Genomic DNA, 17,528 nt, shown 5'->3' with positions numbered 1-17,528 from the left:
AGGGCAGGAGGAGAAGACGACGACAGAGGAGGAGATGGCTGGATGGCATCACTGACTCTATGGACGTGAGTCTGAGTGAACTCCGGGAGTTGGTGATGGACAGGGAGGCCTGGCGTGCTGCAATTCATGGGGTCGCAAAGAGTCGGACACGACTGAGCGACTGATCTGATCTGATCTGAAGCTGATATTTGGAAAGGTTACAATTTTCATAAGCTTTCACAAATAAATCATTATTCTTATCATTTCTGTGATATATTTTCTGAAGTTATGGAAAAGTGTTCTGAGTTCTCTGCTACCAACAGGTGGACTATCTGAATTACAGTTGATCTTTATAAAATATTTTCATTATCACTGGGGATCATTCACACTTAAAATCCCCCTTTTCTGACATTTTCTTGATGTCTAATCACTTTACCCCTATGTGAAACTCTAGTCCAGCAAGGAAGAGCTCCTGATATAAAATATTTACAATTACAGGTCCTTGAGAAATAAACACAGGAAAAACACAATTCTTGATAGAGAACAGACAGTTCTGCTTAGTTTGTTGCTTGGATTAATAAGAGAGTTTATGCTATTTAATTTCAACATGGAATTTTCCATGAAAGAATTGACTGGCAAAGGGTGAAATCATGATTCAAAGAATTTAACTTCTAGTTTTTACTGAAATGTTTTGGCAATATGGCTTCACTGTATTGGTGAAACACACACACACACACACACACACACACACACACACTCAATGCATGCAATAATAAGCTCTTGGTTGTCCCTGAATTTTTTTGTGTAGCGTTGGCTACACAACGCTAGCCAGCAATGCCTTGCTAAAAAGAAATAACAAACAAAAAACTACAATTTTGTAACCCAGCAATTCTAAAGTACATCTCTTTCCAGAATTTTAGAACTTCTTTCTGTTTTCATGCTCCCAAAATAACAAAAAAAGAAGCTTTTAATACTTTTATTCTTGTGCCTTTTAAAATAATTTTTCACTTCAGTTTTAACTTCTCAACAGAAAATTTGCTTACAATGACTTTGTCCATCTTTTTTATCAACATATTGTGTTTATTAAGTGATGCAAGCTGAGAGACTGAAATAGTAATTTCCACATGGGCAGGAGAAGTAATTACCTATTACTAATTAAAAGTAATTTCCCCACGAAAAGCAAGTCACTGCAACCCCTTAATATGGAAAGCATGTAGTTGAGGACTGGGATTTGGGGCTGCCAATGTAGCTCATGACTGCATCAACAAAAACCAAGTTCCTTGCAGAAGTACCATCACTATACCTGTTCAGCAATCAATTCCTACCTCCCAATTCCTACCCTCCTTCAGCAAGCTCTCTCTTCCTCAAATAGCTGTCCCATCAATCTCTTGCTAATCCCCAAGTCGCCCTTTCACTGTGCCCTTAGAAATCCATACTACTGAAAAGTACTTATATTCTCTATATTCTTTTAAGGGTCCTACGAGCTTCCCACATGGCACTAGTGAGTGGTAAATAATCCATTTGCCAGTTCAAGAGATGCAAGAGATTTGGGTTTGATCCCTGGGTTTGAAAGATTCCCTGGAGAAGGAAATGGCAACCCACTCCAGTATTCTTGCTTGGGAAACCCCATAGACAGAGGAGACTGGTGGGCTACAGTCTATGAGGCTGCAAAGAGTTGGACATGACTGAACACACATACAGTTTAACAGTCCTACACGCTTTACTTTAAATGAAACCTGGCTTTTCTCTGAGGTATTACTTCCCCTTCAAGTCTAGAGTTGAAGTTCACTTATGGAGTTTACCTGTGGTTCTACAGCCTTCAGTTCTGAAGCCATGGGACCGTGGCACTGGGAGAGAGTCTGCTCTTCTGACTGTGAAACCCTACCTTCTTTGAAACCTGAGGCATTGCACAGACAGGCCCTTCCATCCTTTCAGCTTCACATCACCCTCCACTCACTCCTTATACCTCCTCAGACATACCACTTGAGAACACACACTTGAGTAAAACCACACCATCCTATACACATTCTTGGAAAACACTGGGACCAGGCTCATCTTACCTTCTGATATACTGTTCGACACACTAAAAGTCCCTTAACCGCCTTTCCTTCAAAAGTCTTCCTCTCCTCTTTACTCCTTAATCCAGTCACATGGTCACATCTTGAGATTTAATTTCATTACTCTGAAATACTTAAAAAAATTTGAACTATATTCTGTTTCTTAATCTGGCAACTCTTTCCAGTTAACCTCTAGTGACAACACCTTTTAAATATATTGCTCCCAGGGATGCAAGAATTTGGGCTCTAGAGCCAAACTGTCTGGATTTGGATTCCAGTTCTACCACTTACTAGTTATATAATCTTTGCAGTTATGTGTTCTCTCTGTCTCTCTTTCCTTATTTGTAAAATGGTGATAATAATGACGCATCTCTCATAGAGTCTGTTAGGACTAAATGTTTAAATACATGTAAGCACTTCTAATAGTGTCTGCTGCTGCTGCTAAGTCGCTTCAGTCGTATCCGACTCTGCGTGACCCCATAGACGGCAGCCCGTCAGGCTCTGCCGTCCCTGGGATTCTCCAGGCAAGAACACTGGAGTGGGTTGCCATTTCCTTCTCCAATGCAGGAAAGTGAAAAGTGAAAGTGAAGTCGCTCAGTTGTGTCCGACTCCTAGCGACCCCATGGACTGCAGCCTACCAGGCTCCTCCGCCCATGGGATTTTCCAGGCAAGAGTACTGGAGTGGGTTGCCATTGCCTTCTCTAGCATATGGTAAACGTTCAATGTACATTAGCCATATAAGCTCTCTGACTTTCACACCATGAAATGCAGACTTTGAGATACAGTTTAATGAGTTTTGACCATCTCATACATCTGCATACCATAACTCATAAAGGTACACAACATTTCAATCACCCCAGATAGATCTTTTGTGCATCTTTTCAACCAGTCTCCACATTCATACCTTTTAAGGGAAAGCACTAATTTCTCTTACCGTAGATTAATTTTGTCTATTTATATAAATGAAATCACAGTAAATGGCTTCTCACACTCAGGCTAACATCTGAGGCTCATCAGTATTGATGCATGCATTGGTAGTTTGTTCTTGTTTTGCTGAGTAGTACCTCACTCTGTGCATACAGCACCATTTGTTTGGTCTTCTGCTATTGGACTTTTGAGTTATTTCAACATTTTGGCCATCATAAATAAAGCTGTTGTGAAATGCAAATTTGTATATACATATTTTCATTTCCTTAGATAGACAGCAAGAAATAGAACTGTTGAATCAAAGGGCAAATATTTAACTTTATGAGAAACCTCCAAAGGTATTTTCAAAGTAGTTATACCATTTTCCACTTACAGTAGACATTCATGAAATTGCTTTACATCTCAACAACATTTAGTATTTCTTGTCTCTTTTAGCCATTCTTAGTGGGTGAAGTAGTAGAGGTAACTTTTTTTAACTTGTACTTCCCTGATTGATAGTATAGAGCTTTTCTTCATATACTTATTTAATCAACTGTAAAAATCTCTGTTGAATTATTTTTGCCTTAAAAAAGTTATGTCTTTTCATTACAGAGTTGTAGGATCTAGTCTCAATAAGTCTGTTGTCAGTTATATATATTAAGAATATCATCTCCCATTTTGTGGCTTGCTTATTCATTTTCTTAATATCTTTTTGATGCATAGTTTTAAATTTCATTGAAGCCTATTTTGTCAATTAATTTCTTAATTATGGTTAATGCTTTCTGGGCCCTAAGAAATATCTTAAAGTAGCTTTTTGTATTTACATTCAGATCTATAATCCATCTCAAATTAATTTTTGTAAATGGTATGAAGTATGGGCTGAGGTTCATTTTTCTTTCTTGTATATACTCAGAATTTCCAGTTCTCAAAAAAAAATTTTTTTTCTCTGCCTATTGAAGTGTTCTGATGCTTTGGTTGATGTATACATGTGTGGGTATTCTGAACTTTTTATTGGTATCTATGCCAGGTACATAATATCTTGATTACTGTAAACTTATATGAAGTTTTGAAATCATGAGATATAAATTTTACTTTTTGAAAAGGTTTTGGCTATTCTTGGACCTGTGAATTTCTTTGTAAATTTTAGAAGTAGCTTATTAAATTCTGAAAAAAAAAAGAAAAAGCAGCAGCCTGCTGGGACTGTAATTGGGATGAGGCTGAATCTACAGATTTACTGAAAAAGTATTGGCATCTTAACAAATATAGTCTTCTCATTCATTAACAACGTGCTCCCATTTATTTAGGTCTTCAATTTTTCTAAGCAATGTTTTACAGTTTTCAATGTAAAAGGCTAGCATATATTTTGTTAAACTTACTCTTGAATATTTTTGATGCTGTTGTAAATGTCTTTAAAATTTATAAAGTTTTTAATTTTCCATGCTATGAATACATCTATATAGAAATATAAAATTGATTTTGGTATACTGACATTGTGTTCTGTGACCCTGTTAAACTCACTTATTTTAACTAGGTTTTGTTTGGTTTTTGTAGGTTCCCTAGAATTTTCTACAAGATGGTTATGTTGTCTGCAAAAATAGAAATTTTTACTTATTTTTCAATCTGTACGCTATAAAATTTCTCTTTGTTATCTTATTGCACTTGCTGGGGGACTTCGAATACAATGCTGATCCAAAGTTGTCAGAGTGGATATCTTTGACTTGTTCCCCATCTGAGGAGTAAGTACTCAGTATTTCATCATTAAATATGATTGAATTGTAGGTTTTTATAGTGGTCTTTGATCAAGCTGAACAAGTTTCCTTCTGGTAATAGTTTGATGTGAGCCATCACAATGGCTGATGAATTTTCATCAATTGATTTTTCTACATTCACTGAGATGATTTTACAATTTTTTCCCTTTATTCTGTTAACATTATAAATTACACTGACTAATTATGAAATTGTAAGATTAACCTTGAATTCTTGGATAAACACTACTTGGTCATGATGTTAAGGATCCATATGTCTATGCTCACGAGTGATTCTGATTTATAGTTCTCTTTTGGGAATTACATTTCCTGGTTTTGGTATAAGAATTATGCTAGCCTCATTTTATTAAGTGAACTGGAAAATGTTATTTCTCCCTTATTATCTAAGAGCATTATTTTTCCTCAAATGTTTGGTGAGACTTACCCATAAATCTATCCGAACCTGGATTTTCTTTGTGGCAATGTTTTAAATTACAGATTCATTTTCTAAATATAGATATAAGGCTACTCAGATTTTCTACTTCTTTTAGTATCAGTTTTAGTAATTGTTTCTTTGAAAAAATTTTCCTACTTCATCTGCTGCTGCCAAGTCGCTTCAGTCGTGTCCGACTCTGTGCGACCCCATGGACTGCAGCCTACTAGGCTTCTCTGTCCATGGGATTCTCCAGGCAAGAACACTGGAGTGGGTTGCCATTTCCTTCTCCATACTTCATCTAAATTGTCAAATTTATTAGTATAAAATTGTTCACACATGCATGTGTGCTCAGTCGCCTCAGTCATGTCTGATCCTTTGTGGCCCTATGGATAGTAGCCTGCCAGGCTCCTGTGTTAACTGGATTCTCCAGGCAGGAATACTGGAGTGGGTTGCCATGCCCTACTTCAGAGGATCTTCCCAACCCAGGAATTGAACCTACATCTTCTGTACTGCAGGAGGATTCTTTTATCCACTGAGCCACCTGGGAAGTTCAAAATCGTTCATAATATTTCCCTATTTCCTTTTCCTTTACATCTCATCTTCATACTGACATTGTGTGTGTGTGTGGTCTGTCTTTTGCTTGATTAGTCTAGGTTTGTCACCTACTAAATAGTTTTTAAAAATCCACACCTGGTTTTATTGATTTTTTTCTCCATTGTCCATTTTATTGACTTACTCTCTTGATTACTTCTTTCTGAATACTTTAGATACCTGTAATGCATCTCACAAATTTTGGTATGCTTTAACTACTAGTTAAAATCAGTAAAATATCAGTTAAATTATTTTCTAATATTCCCTGTAATTCTTGCTTATCTATAGGTTATTTAGAAGTATGTTGCTTTATTTTCAAGTACTTGGGGATTTTTCAATTACCTTTTTTGTTATTAACTTTAATAATCAAAGAACATACTTTGTATAATTTCAGTCTTTTTAACTTTGTTGAGAATAAAACAGCCTAATATATCATATATATTGGTGGAAATTCAATGTGCATTTGAACACAGTGTTACTCTGCAGCTGTTTGAGTAAACATTCTAGAAATGTCATATAAGTCAGGTTGATTGATAGCATTTTACAAGTTTACTGATTTTCTGTCAATTTCGGAGAGGGGAGTGTTGAAATCATCTATAATTGAGCATTTATTTTTCTTCAGTTCTGTTAGTTTTTGCTTCATGCAATTTCAAGCACTGTTATGAGGTGTGTACATATTCAGGATTGTTCTATCTTCTACATGATTTGATCCCCTTATCCTTATGTCCTTATGTTCCATGTCCAGTTCTAATGGTTGCTTCTTGACCTACATACAGATTTCTCAGGAGGCAGGTCAGGTGGTCTGATACTCCCATCTCTTTTAGAATTTTCCAGTCTGTTGTGATCCACAGTCAAAGGCTTTGGCGTAGTCAATAAAGCAGAAATAGATGTTTTTCTGGAACTCTCGTGCTTTTCCAGTGATCCAACGGGTGTTGGCAATTTGATCTCTGGTTCCACTGCCTTTTCTAAATCCAGCTTGAAAATTTGGAAGTTCACAGTTCACATACTGTTGAAGCCTGGCTTGAAGAATTTTGAGCATTACTTTGCTAGCATGTGAGATGAGTGCAATTGTGTGGTAGTTTGAGCATTCTTTGGCATTGCCTTTCTTTGGGATTGGAAAGAAAACTGACATTTTCCAGTCCTGTGGCCACTGCTGAGTTTTCCAAATTTGCTGGCATATTGAGTCACAGCATTATCTTTTAGGATATGAAAGAGCTCACCTGGAATTCCATCACCTCCACTAGCTTTGTTCATAGTGATGCTTCATAAGGCCCACTTGATTTTGCATTCCAGGATGTCTGGCTCTAGGTGAGTGATCACACTATCATGGTTATCTGGGTCATGAAGATCTTTTTTTGTATAGTTCTTCTGTGTATTGTTGCCACCTCTTCTTAATATCTTCTGCTTCTGTTAGGTCCATACCATTTCTGTCTTGTATTGTGCCCATCTTTGCATGAAATATTCCGTTGGTATCTCTAATTTTCTTGAAGAGATCTCTGGTCTATCCCATTCTATTGTTTTCCTCTATTTCTCTGCATTGATCACTGAGGAAGGCTTTCTTATCTCTCCATGCTACTCTTTGGAACTCTATATTCAAATGGTACATTTTTCCTTTTCTCCTTTGCCTTTTGTTTCTCTTCTTTTCATAGCTGTTTGTAAGGCCTCCTCAGACAACCATTTTGCCTTTTGCATTGCTTTTTCTTGGGATGGTCTTGATCACTGCCTCCTGTACAATGTCACAAACTTCCGTCCATAGTTCTTCAGGCACTCTATCAGATCTAATCTTTTGAATCTGTTTGTCACTTCCACTGTATAATCGTAAGGGATTTGATTTAGGTCATACCCGAATGGTTTTCCATACTTTCTTCAATTTAAGTCTGAATTTGACAATAAGGAGTTCATGATCTGAGTCACAGTCAGCTCCCAGTCTTGTTTTTGCTGACTGTATAGAGCAGAATTCTCCATCTCTGGCTGCAAAGAATATAATCAATCTGATTTTGGTATTGACCATCTGGTGATGTTCATGTGTAGAGTCTTCTCTTGTGTTGCTGGAAGAGGGTTTTTGCTATGACCAGTGTGTTGTCTTGGCAAAACTCTGTTAGCCTCTGCCCTGCTTCGTTTTGTACTCCAAGGCCATATTTGCCTCTTACTCCAGTATGTCTTGACTTCCTACTTTTGCATTCAAGTCCCCTATAATGAAAAGGACATCTTTTTGGGGTGTTAGTTCTAGAAGGTCTTGTAGGTCTTCATAGAACCATTCAACTTCAGCTTCGTCAGAATTACTGCTTGTGACATAGACTCGGATTACTGTGATATTGAATGGTTTGCTTTGGAAATGAACAGAGATCATTCTGTCATTTTTGAGATTGCACCTAAGAACTGCATTTCAGACTCTTCTGTTGACTATGAAGGCTACTTCATTTCTTCTAAGGGATTCTTGCCCACAGTAGTAGATATAATGGTCATCTGAGTTAAATCCACCCATTCCAGTCCATTTTAGTTTGCTGATTCCTAAAATGTTGATGGTCACTCTTGCCATTTCCTGTTTGACCACTTTCAATTTTCCTTGATTCATGGACCTAACATTCCAGGTTCTTATGCAATACTGTTCTTTACAGCATCGGACTTTACTTCCATTGCCAGTGACATCCACAACTGGGCATTGTTTTTGCTTTGACTCCGTCTCTTCATTCTTTCTGGAGTTATTTCTTCACTCTTCTCCAATAGCATATTTGGCACCTACCGACCTGGGGAATTCATCTTTCAGTGTCATATCTTTTTGCCTTTTCATAGTGTTCATGGGGTTATCAAGGCAAGAATACTGAAGTGGTTTGCCATTCCCTTCTCTGGTGGACTACATTTTGTCAGAACTCTCCACCATGACCCATCTGTCTTGGGTGGCCGTACATGGCATGGCTCATAGTTTCATTGAGTTGGACAAGACTGTGGTCCATGTGATCTGTTTGATTAGTTTTCTGTGACTGTGGTTTTCATTCTGTCTGCCCTCTGAGGGATAAGGATAAGAGGCTTATGGAAGCTTCCTGATGGGAGAGACTGACTGTGGGAGAAACTGACTGTGGAAGAAACTGGGTCTTGTTCCACCAGACATTTACCCTGTTGGTAACACAACTACTTTGCCAATTCCAAGTGCCAGAGTAATTCAGTGCCATTTTCTCCCTTTGTTTTTTTTTTTTTTTTTTCTCACTGATTTAACTCCTGAAGTATCTTTTATATGTCTTTCTCCTCTACTTGCTACTATACTCATTTTCAGGTATATTTCACCTGGATTTTGCACAGACTTTTAATTGGTCTCTCTGCCTCCAGCTATTTTTATTCTGACAATGTATTCATTTTCTAGAACACAGATGACATTATGAAACTTCTCTATGTTAACATTTAAAAAGAAATCTCTAGTGGACTGAAAAACAAACTTTTTATCATGGCTTTTAAGGCCCTTCATGATTTGTTTCATCCACCCTTCTTTTCCAGCATTGTGAGTCTGTACATTCTCATTATATATCCCAGTTAAGGGATCAAACATGACATGAACCTCCATGCTTTCATTTGTGTGTATTCACAATTTAGCTCCAGTATCTCCACTTAGAACAAGCTCAAACTTGGCTAGGCAAGTCTGATAGTTCCTTTTACCGGCATTCCCCACCTAAGACTAGTTTGGTATTAACACAGTCCATCATCATTAACTGTGTATACGGTTGCCTCCTCTGCCTACTATAATCTCCTTGATGAAAAGACTGTGTTTCATTCACCTTTGGATTCATTTGTCACAGACCTTGGCCTACAGAAGGGGCTCAACAAACATCTGTTCACTGAAACAAACTGCAAATTTAGACTTTTATTATGATAACATATTCATAAATTATAAAACATTGATTCAGGTCAAGAGAAAATAGTAAAATGGTAATAAGTATGAACTAACATTAACTAAAGCACTTACTATGAGCTTGGCAAGGTTCTAAGTAATAACTTATTTAATACTAGCAACTCTATAAAGCAGATTCTATAGTTGCTATGACCTAACCTATGAGGAAACTGAAGCACAGAGAGATAAATGACTTGCCCAGGGGCCCAAAGACAGGAAATGACAACTAGGAGTCAAACCCCCTACAATCTAGCTCTGGAGGCCCACACTTTAACAATATCTGCCTGTTCATATGATTTGAAAAGACAGTGATCCTTATACTAGGTAATCATTCATTTCTCGGAACAAACATTTTTATGTGTAGTTGTTCCCACTACACATAACCATTCAGGGTCAGCAGAGAAAAGCATGAAAGTGCTCTTCTTTGCCCAAATCTCTTCAACAACCATACTAGACAGGTGAATGGAGTGAAAAACAGATAATAAATAATTTGCACATGAAAACATTTACAAACTGTCAAATTTAAGTACCATAAATACTATTTTGGATTCTAGGTTAGAATGATCTTACTGAGAAGCCATTCTCTAATTATATATTGAATATAGATCTAAAAAGTCTGTCTCCCCCTTTCTCTGTTCATTCATTGACACTCATGAAATTAAATATTGTTGAGAATGAAAAAATTTCTAAATAATTGGCTCTATGGGAAAAATAATCTTTAAGGAAAAAATTTAAAAACAATATGCCACACTTTCAGTTTGTAATAAAATCTATAACATATTCCATCAGAGTTGTGGTACAAGAAAATACAACTCCTAAAGAGTAATTCTATCTATTTAAATGACAAACAGTGGGTGCTGAGTGGTAAAAATTACTAAAAGAATTTGGTGTTGTAATTTATCATACTACTTTGTTATATCGCCAATGAAAGATTCATTTTCAGCAGTATCTCATCCTCAGACTTCCTATTCAAATAGAATTAAATTCACTGTACATTAATACATACTTTGGTGGCAAGACATTGATGTTCATCTGATACCATCACCAACTAATTGAAATTATATTAAAGAAGAAGTAAGATTGATTTCAGTGAGTCCTAACTAAGTGGCTACCTCCACTGTTTAATAGGATGGTTATTAACTTTTAAAACTGCTCTTGTCATTGAAAACCTAAATTAAAAGTATAAAATGTTATAAGCTAAATGTTAAGATGAATCCATCATAATTAAGAATAACATGAAAAATAAAATTTTTTATTAGATAGGGTGAACATTCTACAGTAACTGGAACAGTAAGTAGCCTCTAAATAAATATTCATGTCAGTGTGGCTATAAAAATATCAACTCTATTTGCTGCCTCTGGTTATGTGAAGGCTTTAGCTAAGGATCCAAGGAAAACTGGACCATTTGGCAATTTCCTCAAAATTAGGGGTTGCAAACTATAGTTGAGAGGGGCCAGGTAGGTCACTTAAATGAGTCAACCAGAAGGCTCTGACTGTACCCACATTCTTACGAATGGAGAAGATTAAACTTCATAGGAGAACTTAAAGCTCCATTATAAGTGTGCAGTTGCCACTCAGTCTGACTTCCTGATGTTCAAGAAAGCAGAGTCAGTTAATGTCTCAATTTTTTAAAAAAGAGGTCAGAAATATTATGTGAAATTGCCTGATTTAAAATGTCAGCTGAAATGCTTTTAAAATACTATATTTTGAAGTTTATCAACAAAATATCTATGGCTCTTTAAAAGCAGAAAAAAGTGAAAAGTGCTTTGGCAAAAAGCAGAGAACTGGGGCCAATATCACCCCAACACCAGGGAGAACCCTAGTCATGGCATTTTGAATGAATGGAGTGCTCTGTGTCACCTTACTGCTCTTTGTGGAAATTTCCCTTAAAACATGACTCAGTTTTGATTCAATAAGGACTCATTTGGAACAGACTATATTAGTAGTGGGAAGGAAACACCCTTTACTGCTGTAGCATCTCCTAGACGGGGTTGGGGGTGGGTGATGAGGAAAAATGAGATAAAGTTTTAGAATTGAGTTTCTTAATAGTTGCTTGAATACTCCTGGACATTTATAGAACATGTAAGCACATTAGAAAGCTTATACAATTTGTCCATGATAAACTCATTATTTTATGTCCCAAGTTACTAGGCATATTAGGACCTGTCAATTGTTCAACAGTTACTAAGCACTTAATATGTTCTACACTCATAAGGACCAGGAATAAAAGCCAAATGAGACATGCTGATAGTCTAAAGGGGGAGACAGACATGTAAACACAGAATTAAAGTGCTGGGTGAACAAGTGTTATGAGAATTATGAATCTGTGGATGGTAATGATGATAACTGTACCCAAAAATGTCTAGTCAACAGAGGGGAAACCATGGAGGGCTTCCTGGAAGATGTAGCACCTAAAGAGCAAATAGGAGATAAAATCCTTATCTAAAGTTTGGCCTATGTGTGTAGATTATAATTATGTACAGAATGATTACTTCAGATTTCAAAACTATATTCAGACACTTCAGTTAGTCAATCGACAAGGGTGACTGAAGTCACAAAAGCAAGGTAATGACAATCCTAACTTATTAACCACACACAGAATAATGTATGGGTCTTACATATGATTTAACTCTTGGAAACTACCTAACACTGAACTCTAAACAATCTTAGATGAATAAGAAAATCATACCCAAATATAAGACAATGGATATAATTTTATTTGTAAGGCACTAAAGCATTTCCTTAATGTCTTAAATAATTAAACCTTAATAACTGAAGTATTTGCATTTAATCTTTTGCATTTGTGAATGTTTAATATACAATGAATTAAAATAATTCTTCTATAAACATAAACCATCAATTTATTCCACAGTCCAGCTCTATGTGTTATTGGTTCAGTCTCCAAGATTTCTCAGACTCAAAACCTCAGTTTTTCTTGATTCCTCCCCTTCCCTATTTATAGCCACTTTAGCATCAAGCCCTAAAAACAATGATCAGGATGTTCCCATGTCTCCACCTTCCATTTGCTCAGCCCACTGCACTGATTCATACATCAAAACTTGTTAATGAAGTTACTTATGGCCTCTTGATAGCCATATTCCCAAATATTTTCACATACTGACTTTCTCTTAGCAAAACTTTGTTGGTTTCGACACACTTTGCTTCATGCTTCACGTCACTTTCTCATTGTTGCCCTGCCTCCTTCATGCATTCTTCTTCCTTTGCCCATCCCTTTTCCTGGGCAAGTCCTTGTATTTCCTCCTCTAGACTCTTTTATTGTTGCTGCTGCCACTCTCTATTCTCTTTGCAGGCAATTTCATCCATTCTCATGATTTTAGGTGCCACTTGTACGCTGAGTTCAGTTCAGTTCAGTCACTCAGTCATGTCCAACTCTATGTGACCCCATGGACTGCAGCACGCCAGGCTTCCATGTTCATCACCAACTCCCGGAGCTTACTCAAACTCATGTCCATAAACTCGGTGATGCCATGCAACCATCTCATCCTTTGTTGTCCTCTTCTCCTCCCGCCTGCAATCTTTCCCAGCATCAGGGTCTTTTCCATTGAGTCAGTTCTTCACATCAGGTGGCCAAAGTATTGGACTGAAACTCTTCCAATGAATGAAAGTGAAGTCTTTCAGTCGTGTCCGACTCTCTGCGACCCCGTAGACTGTAGCCTACCACGATCCTCCATCCATAGGATTTTCCAGGCAAGAATACCGGAGTGGGTTGCCATTTCCTTTTCCAGAGGATCTTCCTAACCCAGGGATTGAACCTGGGTCTCCCACATTGTAGGCAGATGCTTTACCGTCTGAGCCACCAGGGAAGCCCTTCTAATGAATATTCAGGACTGATTTCTTTCAGGATGGACTGGTTGGATCTCCTTGCAGTCCAAGGAACTCTCAAGAATCTTCTCCAACACCACAGTTCAAAAGCATCAATTCTTTGGTGCTCAGCTTTCTTTAAGTCCAACTCTCACATCCATACATGACTACTAGAAAAATCATAGCTTTGACTAGATGGACCTTTGTCAGCAAAGTAATGTCTCTGCTTTTCAATATGCTATCTAGGTTGGTCATAGCTTTTCTTCCAAGGAATAAGTATCTTTTAATTTCATGGCTGCAATCACCATCTGCAATGATTTTGGAACCCCCCAAAATAAAGTCTCTCACTGTTTCCCCATCTATTTGCCATAAAGTGATGTGACTTGATGCCATGATCTTCGTTTTCTGAATGTTGAGTTTTAAGCCAACTTTTTCACTCTCCTCTTTCACTTTCATCAAGAGGCCCCAAAATCAGCCCGAATTCTCAATCTGAATGTTTCAGACTCCTTTACCAACATTTCCATGTTTCCTTTTTAACCTTTCTCCTGGATTTCTATGTACTGATTCTGTCGCCAGTCATCCAAACTAGGAAGCCAACTCAGCGTCATCCTTGACTTTTCCTTCTTCATTTCTAATTAATTTTCAATTAAAACTATTACCTATAGTTATTTTCCAACTCCGCTTCCTCATCTACACTCTGATTTCTATTTTCCAACTTCAGGACCTCATTTCTTTTACCTAGATTATTCATCTACTCATTCATCCATTTTTATAATTATTGACTGTCTCTGTGTGTGTCTTCATTGCTCAGTCATGTCCAACTCTTTGTGGCCTCATGGACTGTAGCCTACTGGGAGAGTCAATTCCTAGGTAGGTTGATAAGAAGTCTGGGGTCCCTGAGGAGGAGAGAGGGGTCTGGGGCTCTCAAGGGGGATCAAGGGGTCTGGAGTTCTCAAGGAAAAGAAAAGGAAAATTTTTTTTTTTTTAAAGCCCAGAGCTGATGATTGCACAACAAAACAACTCATCTTGCTCAAGGATATGTTTTCCCTTAAACTCTGTAACAATGATTATATAACAACAATGTATCCTGCTTGAGGACATCTTTCTCCCTCTTAAGAACCTTCTGACTAATCCTGTTATCTTAAAATGTATATTCTGGGAGTGGGTCTGGTAAGACCTTTACAACCTTTAGACATTCTTTTGACTTACTGTAATAACCAATTGAAAAAGTATATAGCTCCCTTGTTAAGACTAGTGAGGGGAGCACTCTCCATCCCCTTTCTGATGTCTATGTCAGAAGCTTCCTCTGTCCCTTTATATACTTTAATAAAACTTCGCTACAAAAAAGCTCTTGAGTGATCAAACCTGGTCGTTGGTCCTGAAGATAAATTTTCTTCTTTGGAGACCACGATTTCGACATCATTCACAGTAAGCTATCACTATCAGGCTCCTCTGTCCATGGAATTCTCCAGATTGCTGTTCCTGGAGTGGGTCGCTAGTCCCTTCTCCAGGGGATCTTCCTAACTCAGGGATTGAACCTGGGTCTCCTGCACTGCAGGCAGATTCTTTACCATCTGAATCTCCAAGTGTCTAGGAGGAGTCAGGTCCTGCTATAGGCACTGGGGATACAAGACTGACAAAATGATATAAAACCCTGCTCTCATGGAGCTTACCTTCTTGCTACAATTGCACTGACTTTCTAACTGGTCCTGTTGACTTCTAGTCTCATCCTTCCCACCCATCCTCCAAAGTGATACTCCATCTAAAATGCAAATCTGACCAGGCACTCCTCCTGCAAGCCCTTCGGTAGCTCCCTATCACCTATGAGATAAAAGTTCAGGATCTGTGGCTGTAAACACAAAGCCTACCAGGAGGTTGCCCGGTTTTCCTCTCCAGCCTTACTACTTTCCTACTGGTCTCTTTTCAGCAACACTGAATTATTGGACTTACCTGCGCATCTCATGCAGCTACTCTTACTGCTACTATTTCTCTTCTAGGAATACCACCCCCACTCAACCTGGTTAATGCCTTCTTATCTTTCAGGGTCCAGCTCAGGCATCCTCTTCTTTAGGAGCCCTTTTCTGATCATTCCCCTGGTGCTCCACAGTCACTGTGGGTTCTGCTCACGCAGCATGTACTACATGATACAGAACCGCTCTGTTTAAATATGTCTTAGTTCATTGGACCATAAGTTTCTGATGTTATTTCACATCCATTCCTCTACTGCTACTGCCCTAGTCCTCATTATCCCAATCTGGAGTACTGCATATGATATCCTCGTCTGCACTTTTTAGTCCCCTCAAGCCATTCCAAATGTCACTACCAGATTAATCTTCCCAAGCACAGAATTGACTGTATGTTCCTCTTCAAACCAAGCTTAATAGTTTCCTTTTCTCTCTAAAGTGGCTCCCAAAGAGTGGAATATGCATTGCATGCGAATGGTTTTAGACTGTTCATGGGCATGGCATTAAATGGCTATGGATCACAGAATACAAATTTCCCTCTATCAGTTTTGTTTCAATCCTAATTATGCCCAAGAAAATGTTTCAACATGTATCTAACTCTTGATAAGTTCCTATTAATTTAAGAGTAGGCCTCAGGACAGAACCCTTAACAGGAAATAGTACTTAACTAGACTCTAAAATACTGTTTGTTTTCAGTATGTTCTTTGTTATGGCTAATTTCTATTTCTGTAAAGTTATACTGGTTTTCCATTCATAAGTGTGATATAACTTAAAAATAAATTTAAGTAAAAAAATAAAGTTGAGTTCATTTAAAAGTAAAGTATTATTTACACTGGAACAGTTAGTATCCAAATATGGTAAAGTCATGAGAGTAGTACTGAAATGACTGACATTTGAAAAAGACTAGTCAGTCATATTAGGCCAAAATTTATTAGCCTGTTACCTACTGCTTACCTACTTATACATTATGCTACTTGGGGTCTCAGAGGTTATAAAAATCTCCCAACCTGTATCAGGCTATTGGATTACAGAACTGAGGTTTCCTTAAGGCTACTTTAAGAAATCTGGCAACAATGATGTATCATCCTCTCTTCTTCAAATATGCACCACTTTCCAGCCTCCACATTTTCACTTATGCTAGAAATGCTCAGTTTTGCATCTCTACCTGTTGAAATTCTACTAATACAGTCCTTCAAAGTCAATGAAAAGAACAATCTCCTTCATGTTCAGTGTTCACTCAGTCGTGTCCAACTCTTTGCAACTCAATGAACTGCAGCACACCAGGCCTCCCTGTTTATCATCAACTCCTGGAGTTTACCCAAACTCATGTCCATCGAGTCGGTGATGCCATCCAACCATCTTATGCTCTGTCATCCCCTTCTCCTCCTGCCCTCAATCTTTCCCAGCATCAGGGTCTTTTCAAATGAGTCAGTTTCCCGCATCAGGTGGCCAAACTATTGGAATTTCAGCTTCAACATCAGTCCTTCCAATGAACACCCAGGACTGATCTCCTTTAGGATGGACTGGTTGGATCTCCTTGCAGTCCAAGGGATTCTCAAGAATCTTCTCCAACACCACAGTTCAAAAGCATCAATTCTTCAGCGCTCAGCTTTCTTTATGGTCCAACTCTCACATCTACACATGACTAACTGGAAAAGCCATAGCCTTGACTAGATGGACCTTTGTTGACAAAGTAATGTCTCTCCTTTTTAATAAGCTGTCTAGGTTGGTCATAACTTTCCTTCCAAGGAGTAAGCATCTTTTAAGTTCATGGCTGCAGTCACCATCTGCAGTGATTTTGGAGCCCAGACAAATAAAGTCAGCCACTGTTTCCACTGTTTCCCCATCTATTTGCCATGAAGTGATGGGACCAGATGCTATGATCTTCGTTTTCTGAATGTTGAGCTTTAAGCCAACTTTTTGACTCTCCTCTTTCACTTTCATTAAGAGGCTCTTTAGTTCTTCACTTTCTGCCATAAGGGTGTTGTCATCTGCATATCGAGGTTGTTGATATTTCTCCTGGAAATCCTGATTCCAGCTTGTGCTTCTTCCAGCCCAGCGTTTCTCATGATGTACTCTGCATATAAATTAAATAAGCAGGGTGACAATATACAGCCTTGACGTACTCCTTTTCCTATTTGGAACCAG

At 38.0% G+C, this 17,528-nt stretch overlaps 1 protein-coding gene across 3 annotated transcripts in view; it reads right to left on the bottom strand.

Moving 5' to 3' along the window:
- The window catches only part of LOC104997073 (chromosome unknown open reading frame, human C3orf67), a 262,189-nt gene that overhangs the window by 138,590 nt on the left and 106,071 nt on the right, over positions 1-17,528 (bottom strand). The gene's annotated exons all lie outside the window — the stretch shown is intronic.

This window comes from Bison bison, unplaced genomic scaffold (assembly GCF_000754665.1).
Source record: "Bison bison bison isolate TAMUID 2011002044 unplaced genomic scaffold, Bison_UMD1.0 scf7180017864304, whole genome shotgun sequence".
In the NCBI taxonomy this organism is placed as follows: domain Eukaryota; kingdom Metazoa; phylum Chordata; class Mammalia; order Artiodactyla; family Bovidae; genus Bison; species Bison bison.
Note: the sequence above shows the minus strand (reverse complement) of the source record. Positions and strands in the feature narration are given on the sequence as shown.